We start from the raw sequence: 8,870 nt of genomic DNA on the forward strand, positions 1-8,870 counted from the left end.
GAAACATGACCTAACCGCGATATGCATACACATTTACGAAGAATTGCTGAAGTCTCAGCGCACTCATTATCTATAATCGCAGCCGCCGTGGTAGTTCAGTGGCTCAGGAATTCTGCCGCTCAACAGCGCGAGGTCCCTTGTTTGATTTCCGGCCGCATTCCGGTCGCAGCCAATCAAAAAGAAAAAAAAAGCATCCGATGATGTACTCAGGTTTAGGCGCACGGCGCACATTAAATAACCGCAGGTGGTCAGCTTATTCCGGAACCCTATATAGACTACGGCGTTTCTCAACGTTAACAGCTGAACTTCGGAAAACTGCGATAGTATATATATATATATCAACACGAGAAGTCGGCGCGGCAGGATTGACGAAGCTTCTCACATGGAAGTGCGCCTTGTTAGACGCTTGATGCCATATACTTTTTGTGACTATCCTTTTCATTTTCCATTATTCTTGCACTTCGTCATTGCCATGGCTCCCTCGAAGCCGTGCCCCCGCTAAATCCGCGATCCACCGTGCACTAGGTTGTATGGATAATGAAAAATAAGGAGAATCGAAAGGAAATAACGCTTACAAAATACCAGGCAGTAGTAGCCAAGCCAGTGGTATATCCAGGACATCCGCGCGTGCATAACGATAGCTTTGCGAACCGGCCCTTCAGCCTCCCTCTGCGCATGTACAGCTCTGTGCTGATTCGATAAACGTTATCGTTAATGCAGTTAACGCTGAGCTAGCGCGACAGTTAACTGCATTATGTGCAAAAAAGTGCAACCTGCGCTTGACGAGACAGTCGGGGCGCTCTCTTTAATGGGACATGAAGTGCGTGTAAATGGAAAACCCTCGGCAGCATCGCGGCGTGCTGGCCACAGCGGAGCAAGAATGTGTCGCACCCGTTGAGCGTTTTGCGCCAGATTCGTGCGCAACAAAGCGGCGGCTGCCCTTGAAGCCCGACAAGGACCGAGCCAACCGCGCACCTTCGCTCACGACTCTTTCTTTCTCTCGCCCTCGGCGAGGCTTCTCCAGGCCGGCTCGTGGCCACAGAGACGCCCTTAAAGTATCGGGGCGCCGATTCGGCTCGCATCGCGTTGACGCGCGAAACACGGGCCCGCGTGGCCGCATAACAGGCCCGCGTGCACTTCTGGAGCCCATACGACGGCGGCAAGCGCGGCTACTGGACGCTTCGCTTTCGGAAAGCGCGAAGAGAAAGGGTGCTCCGGCCGTGGAGAGGGAGAGTGGTAGCGCACATGGTCCGCGCGCGCTGCCGTCCACCGGCGCATTTCGGCTTACGCGCTCCATTCGGATGACCGCCTGAAAGCAGCTGAGCGGCGACAGTGCGCGGTGAGTCTTCCCACCCGGCGTACTCGGTGGCAGTGCGTCTGGCACATCTACGAAGGATATTAATGTAGGGCTGTGCCTCGGCGTTGACTGCTGCTTTCGATGCTCGCAACAGCGCGCGCAGCGGAAGCACACGACAAAGCCTGAGGTTGCAGCGCTCGCAAGACTCCGTCACGGGTTTCGTACAGACATCGGGCGACGCGGAAAATTCTCCGAAGGTACGCTGCTGCAGCTCTTAAGCCAAAAGCGCCGAGTTTTCTGGGATAATTCCTCGGGTGAATGTGCCCATCGCGGCGTGTTGTCTTAAAGGTGCAGTCACGCTGTGAGCATAGTTGACAGAGCATCGGTCGCACTGTCGCGCGGGTATGTGTTCCGAAGCAAGGACAGTGATCCTATTTCGCAACGACTATTGACATTTTGTAGTTTACACTTCATTGTTGGCTCGCATGCCGCTACATCTCCGTTGTGGCAGGATGCTTACCCGTTACGACGGATGATAAGAAATGAAGCGAAGGAGAAGAGTCGTTGCAAAATACGGTCCCACTTTAGTGGTTTTACTTCCGTTTTACCTTCTTCGGGTTATACTGGTGAGAAGGACGCAAGACAGCGTTCGTAATTTTTTAGTTAACGAGTGCTTGTTCCGCGTTATTTCTTTAACGCACGCGCTTTGCCTCTTTGTCGCACTGTCACCCACAAATTATCTTTCACGAAACGCGTTGGTTTGCAGAAACCAGTTTGCAGACTCCAGGTGCGGCGTTTGAATAGGACATCAGAGGCCAGTGTTAAATATAAGAATGTTTTCAGATAAAGTATAAGATAGGACACAATGAATTAAGGTTCTGCACTAAGAATACGCAATTGCATTTTACAAAGCATAATCGATTTCTCAATTCCTTCGTGGTTTCTCTGTCACAACCATCCTTTTCCTCATCTGTCAACTGTCTGTTACCAAGTGACACCTCCACAGAGGTTAGGAACGCTCTGTCTCGCCTCTCCCAATTAGCTTGGTTTCGATTGGACCTAGTGTTTTCATGCAGTTTGGGGGAACGCAGTGTGCGGAACTTTGCAACGTACTGAAGTCAACTGTCCTTCAGTGTATGTGCTGCTTGAGATATATCGCTCGGTCATCAAGCCTCTCGTTTCAGCTGAATGGAAATTACTGATTTTGTGAGGATACCAACTTATATTTCAAAGCGAACAGGAAACCACCTGTGATCCGAATGCGATAAGGAAGAAATGTACGCCCCACTGCGTCAGTTGCGACCCTAAAGAGTGACTTGTGCAACTCGACTCTCCTAGCTGTATGCTCCTCTTGAAGCGCGCAGGTGCACTTTCTGACTTCTTTTGTCCTAATGCGACCGTAAGTGCTCGACACTTTATTATAATGTGACTCTCCTACTGCAAATATCAATTCAGATAACCCGACAAATTTGTGCGAAACATTACGGGTTAAGCCCGTGAAATTTTGTGGCTGTTTTTTGTAAGGCTTTGTCGCTAAGGGGCAGAAATTTTTCGCGAATAAATAAATAAATAAATAAATAAATAAATAAATAAAAAGTCTTGTTTCTGTTGTTGCGCATGTGACAGTTACCGCTACGACGTTGAAATGGAGCTGCAATTGTTCAATGGCTGTTTTATTCTTTCGCTCTTGAAGTAAAATACTTCTTCAGCTCACGTACCCTGCTCAAATCGTAGGAAGGAAATTTTACGTGTGCGTTCCGTACACGTAAAATTTGCGAGTATAATCTCAGTTTTCTTGCGAAAGTTTTGTCCCTATAGTGTAAGCCTTGAAAAAAAAAAGCTCTTTTGCGAGCCCCTCAGTAGCAGCCCACTGAGCCAATCAGAGCCGACCAGATGGCGAATTCGACAGCATGGCGGAATTTGCCAATTTCCATGAATAGCACGTACCCCAGGAACACTGTAGCACAGTCCTGTAGCACCTGATGGCATTACTAATAAAATGCTTCGCAACCTAGATGAGGATTCTATACTAGCCCTCACAGCTTATTTTAACGCATACTGGGAAACTGGAAACCTCCCCTCACAATGGAAAGAAGCCAAAATTATTATGATTCCCAAACCCGGGAAGCGCCTCCTACTCGAAAACCTCCGCCCTATCTCCCTCACTTCATGTGTCGGAAAGGTCCTCGAACACGTCATCCTCACACGCTTACACAGACATATGAACGACAACGACCTCTTCCCCAATACCATGATTGGCTTCCGCCCGAAACTTTCTCCTCAAGATATCATGATTCAGCTCAAGCACCAAATTATCGATGGCGACAAAAGCTCCAGGCTGGACACCAAAGCCATCTTGAGACTAGACCTAACCAAGGCATTCGATAACGTCACGCATGAGGCCATACTGAACCAACTGGCACAACTTCAGGTTGGTCATCGAGCATATAACTACGTGAAGAATTTTCTTACAGGTCGCACGGCCACCATTACCATCGGAGGGTTGCAGTCGCCAATTATTCACTTCGGCAGCAAAGGCACGCCGCAAGGATCGGTTCTATCCCCTTTTCTGTTCAACGTGGCCTTGCTCGGACTACCGCCTGCATTAGCTAGCATCCCCAACCTCAAGCATAGCCTCTATACAGACGATATCACCCTGTGGGTCACCGGGGGCAGCGACGGGGACATCCAAAACACGCTGCAGCAAGCCATCAACGAGGTCGTTGCATACGTAGAACCGCGCGGCCTGGCGTGCTCCCCACAGAAATCGGAGCTCCTTCTGTACAAGCCTAACTGGGGAGGTCGACGCCCAGACCCTCACCCGCCCGAGATAGAACTCCACGTGCACCAGCAACGCATACCTACTGTACCTAGCATTCGGATCCTTGGCTTACGCATCCAACATAACGGCAGAAACACGGAGATACTCAAGCAATTAGATAATCATGTACATCAAACCACTCGCCTCATTGCACGCATCGGAAATCGACATCACGGCATGAAAGAAAGCAACCTTATACGCCTGGTAACCGCCTACGCCCTGAGCAGGATCACCTATGTCGCCCCGTACCTTAGCCTCAATGCAACTGACAAGCTCAAACTCAACACCATGATCAAGAGGGCCTATAAACAAGCCCTACATCTTCCCATCACCACCTCTAACGAGAAACTGGACGCCCTCGGCATCCATAACACCATAGACGAGCTTATTGAAGCGCAGCGTATTAGCCAATACGAACGACTCGCCAATTCCACCACGGGCAGGCACATTCTAGGCACCCTAGGCATAACCTACACCACCCAATTCGGACCAAAAGTACCCATCCCTCCAAACATTCGTGCTCAACTAGTTATCCCACCCATACCTCGCAATATGCACCCTGAACACAATCCGGAGCGACGTGCAGAACGAGCTAAACGACTACAAAAGCGCTACGACCAAGCCGCTGACGTAACCTACGTCGACGCAGCAGAATACCCCAACCAAAATGCCATGGCGGTCGTCGCAGTCGCGGGTTCGCAGTACCGCCTCGCCGCGGCCGCATCAATATTCACCACGCAACCCGAAGTAGGAGAAGAAACGGCCATCGCTTTGGCTTACGCGGCTACCAATGCACACTGCATCATAAGCGATTCAAAAACGGCCATTCGTAACTACACAAGAGGACTGATAGCACCCCAAGCACAGAAGATCCTCTCTGGCACTCCTCCCTCAAGGCAACGCCTTGTGCAGATCATCTGGGCCCCTGGTCACTCGGGTCTGGCTGGAAACGAAGCCGCCCACGATGCCGCCCGAGCTCTCGCACACCGGGCGCGTCATCCTTCTCCTGCGTCTTCCGATCCCGACCAGCCCTCTGTTCTGCATCGCGGTCACGCGCGGGACCGAATGGTCACGTTGAGAGAAATTCTCCTGCACTACCGCAGGGAGCGGTTACGCTACCCCCAGCACACAAAACACTGAACAAGTCTCAATCTACCACTTGGCGACTCCTTCAGACACGAACCTTTCCGAACCCCGTGCTTTACAACCGCATGTACCCCGATGCATACTCTCCACTCTGCAAAGCGTGCGAGGCCCGCGCTGACCTCGATCATATTATCTGGCAATGCCCCAAAGCCTCACCCACCAACACCTCCCATACTAACACACGCATAACTACGGCCGAGCAGTGGGAGACATTGCTGCTCAACTTGGACCCAGAGGAGCAGCTCTGGGCCGTCCGGACGGCCGAAGACGCCGCCAGAAAGCAAGGACTGGCCGCCGTTTGAGGAAGGGGGGATTGGGGGTTAGTCTCCCGACCCTCGCCACCCCTGAACCCCATCAAGGACATAACAAAGTTTTATCTCTCTCTCTCTCTGTAGCACAGTCTGTAGCCTGTGGACGCCGTCGCCTCTGAGCGCTAGTCGCACGAAATGTCGCGAAAGTGAACGTATTCCCCAGTGCGATCGTCCCAGAGAATACCTCAGAGAATAACGCCCCAGCTGGTCTCCGTACGAACGCTCGAGTCGCTGGTCCGATTCTGTGTGGCTGAAGCCGTATTTAGGTGGGCCGCAGATTGCAGAAGCGCGCGTGTACTGGGGGCTTTTTGAGGATATCAGAGCAATCCACGGGGTCGGAATCAGTCCGCATCTTTCAACCCCGCGCATCACAGCGGAGCTCGTCGATCGTCTTGTCTCTCTCCCGCATCCCCTCCCACCCTCCTGGCGATGTCTGTTTTAGAGCACACACTCTTGCTGAAGTGAAGCAAGTGTTACGCAGCCTCGCGTCGTTTGTTCCGGCAAATGCCTGCAGTGTTAAATCGCTTCCAAGTTAGATAAGTATACCTTGGCATGGCACAAAAGGATTAAATGAACATTGGCATGAAAGAAAAAATTATGACCGCTACCCCCCCCCCTTTTTTTTAGGTAGCTGTAGACTTCATAATTACACTACCAAGTATCTATTCCTCGAGTACGCAACAAATAATTAATTACAGAACTTTTTATGCGACCTGTTTAAAACGCATGTCAAGTGTAGCGCGGCTTCGGACGTGAAAAAGGAGACTGCTCACGGCACCGAAAGCGGGATTGCGCGTCACGTGGTGTCACAAGCAATTCAAGAGTGTGCCAGTCAGCCCTGTGCGGTGGTAGAAGGCCATACAGTGACCGCGACGCCAAAAGATGACAAATTGGCTCTTCCAGATGGATCGCTTGTCTTGGAACTTAGGAAAACCCGCTCTCCCCTTTTGCCCTGTCACTTAAAAAAAATAAAGAGAAAGGTCGTTATATTCGCTAGCTGAGTACTAACACGTTACTTGTCGCAAAAAGTTCTACCTTCTTAGTAAGTGAATGCAGTAAATTGATAGTACTATGCGCTACCTGCTGAAGCTCTTAAATGGCACTAACTCCAAGACTCGTGCACACTCTCAGTAAACAGGTCTTTGTGAGTACTGACTGTATGTTAGTAATCGTTTATCGTCATATTCACTACCTCCATATTGCAGTTAATAACACTACTGAAATATAATTATCAACAATACAATGAGGCCTGTTCAATTTATAAGCGTCGCTTGCATGTCATATTATTCAGTCGATAGTACTGTATAAGCATAACAAGGTAAAATAATACATATGAAAAAATAGAGAACCGCATCCTTTCGCTATACATTAGCTAGCATCAATTATTGGTATACGTGTGCTTACCAAGGACACTATGGCACTATGACAACGGGTAACAATGCACTACATAAAACTACCAAGCAACGATAAACAAGAGCATACATGCAGAACAACAAAAGCGCTACGCGATGCTTACTCTATGAGTACTTGTAGCCCCAATTTGTGGGAGCTCATGTTGCACCGGCGAGCACCTATGTATTTGGCTAAACAATCAATGTTTTGTACCCAAATTTCTATAGCCTATATACTGCGGCATACATGTGTGCTACGACGTCGCACATAGGTGTTAATCCAACATATAATGAACGAAACTAGTTCTTAAAATTTTGCGTAAGACTGTCAGGTTCACTGCATAATAGACCATGGCCAGACGAGGTAGGAATGGCTTAGTAATTACTTAGTAAAATCTACTAAGGAGCTTTTCTGGCTGGTATAACGGCATCACTTATGCTAGCTTTACTAGCTCTGGTTAGTACAGGGCTACTAAGAAAGTAGTAAAATACGGAAGCTAGTAAACGGGTGCATTTATTAGCTATTTACTAAGTTTACTTCTAAGAGTGATACGCGTCAGTAGTGTATGGTACCACGAGACCAGTGCATCAGGTTTCGGTGAAGTGAATAGTCTCCTTTTTTCGCCTATATACGAGCCCGCGCAGCACTTGGTGCGCGTTTTGAAATGGTCACATCGAAAGGTAACGTAAATAATTATTTTGTTGCGCACTCTAAGCATTGAGGCTCTATAGCGTAGTTACTGGGACGACAAATTCTATCTGATAAACAGGCTAAAAAAACGACAAAAATAATTTTTGTCAGTACTCCTTTAAACCAATTTGGCGCAAAGCGGCGCGCACTATAGTGGCTAAAAGACGTTCAGTCTCTCAATAGTCCTCGGTTTCATAATCCTGGCTGCAAGCCAGCACTTCACAAGTCATTCGCGCATCTGATTGCGCCTGCTGTATGTCGACACCTTGTGCTTATTCTCAGTGCTGGCACGCCCATTATCTTCCCTTTCACTTTTTACCGCATTAATTTTGACGACCTGGGATTCTCTAGGACACACCTACGTCTAGGTACACAGGCCTTCTTGCATTCCGTCGCCGTCGCTATGAGGTTGTCCCAGTCGGGATTCGAACCCACGACTTTTAGGGTTAAGTGCAGTTATCTTACCGCACAGACAACTACGCGGTGAAAGCTCGATAATGACCTGACAACCACTTCCTAATGCGAGTGAGGGTAAGTCTGAATACTTCCAATTTCCCTCACATGTGGAAAACTGCTCCTGTTTTTCCTGTATTTGGGACTGGCTGTAAAACCGATGTCTCAAATTAACGCCCGATTCGTCTTCTCTGTGCCGCGTCTAAGATTTTTGAATTCGCCCTTCATAACATATAGCCTTTTACTGTAAAGACCTCATTGATTCCAAATCAGCATTGATTTCTCACCGGCCGCTCCACTATCACAAATCTCGCCAGTTTCAGGACATAGATCTCTGGGACGGTACCTCAAAGGGGGCAAGTTGACGCTATTTACAGTGACCTCCGCAAAGCTGTTGATGTAGTCAGCCGCCCACTGCTTCTGATCAAACTTACGCAGTTTGGTGTTAACTCGTCAATTGTCAATCTCTTGCGCGTGTTAGATCATGTTAGATCATGTTAGATCGTTACGTTAACGTCAATGGCCAAACGTCTTATTGTTACATGGCAACTAGCCGCGTCCCTCAAGGATCAGTATTAGGACCACTCCTTCTTTTTAATGTTTTTCCGCTAATTGGAATTCTTAGTTCCTTATATATACCTATTACATCAAGATTTTAAAGGAAATTCATACTGTTGATGACTGTCGCATCCTGAAGTCAGACATGTTTTCTTTTTCTGAATGATGCAAATAACCTCACCTTGAATGCTGCTAAGACCAA

At 48.6% G+C, this 8,870-nt stretch overlaps 1 protein-coding gene across 3 annotated transcripts in view; it reads left to right on the plus strand.

The window, feature by feature from the left end:
* The first annotated feature begins 1,070 nt into the window (after positions 1–1,070).
* Positions 1,071–8,870, plus strand: part of LOC142559753 (cuticlin-3-like) — a 46,274-nt gene continuing 38,474 nt past the window's right edge. For 2 of the 3 annotated variants that reach the window (XM_075671370.1, XM_075671378.1), the window contains exon 1: positions 1,071–1,339. The gene's annotated coding sequence lies outside the window, so the exon portion shown is untranslated. Of the gene's footprint in view, positions 1,340–1,385; positions 1,555–8,870 lie in introns of those variants that run through there. The other variant, XM_075671386.1, reaches the window with a different exon arrangement.

This window comes from Dermacentor variabilis, chromosome 1 (genome assembly GCF_050947875.1).
Source record: "Dermacentor variabilis isolate Ectoservices chromosome 1, ASM5094787v1, whole genome shotgun sequence".
Classification (NCBI taxonomy): Eukaryota; Metazoa; Arthropoda; class Arachnida; order Ixodida; family Ixodidae; genus Dermacentor; species Dermacentor variabilis.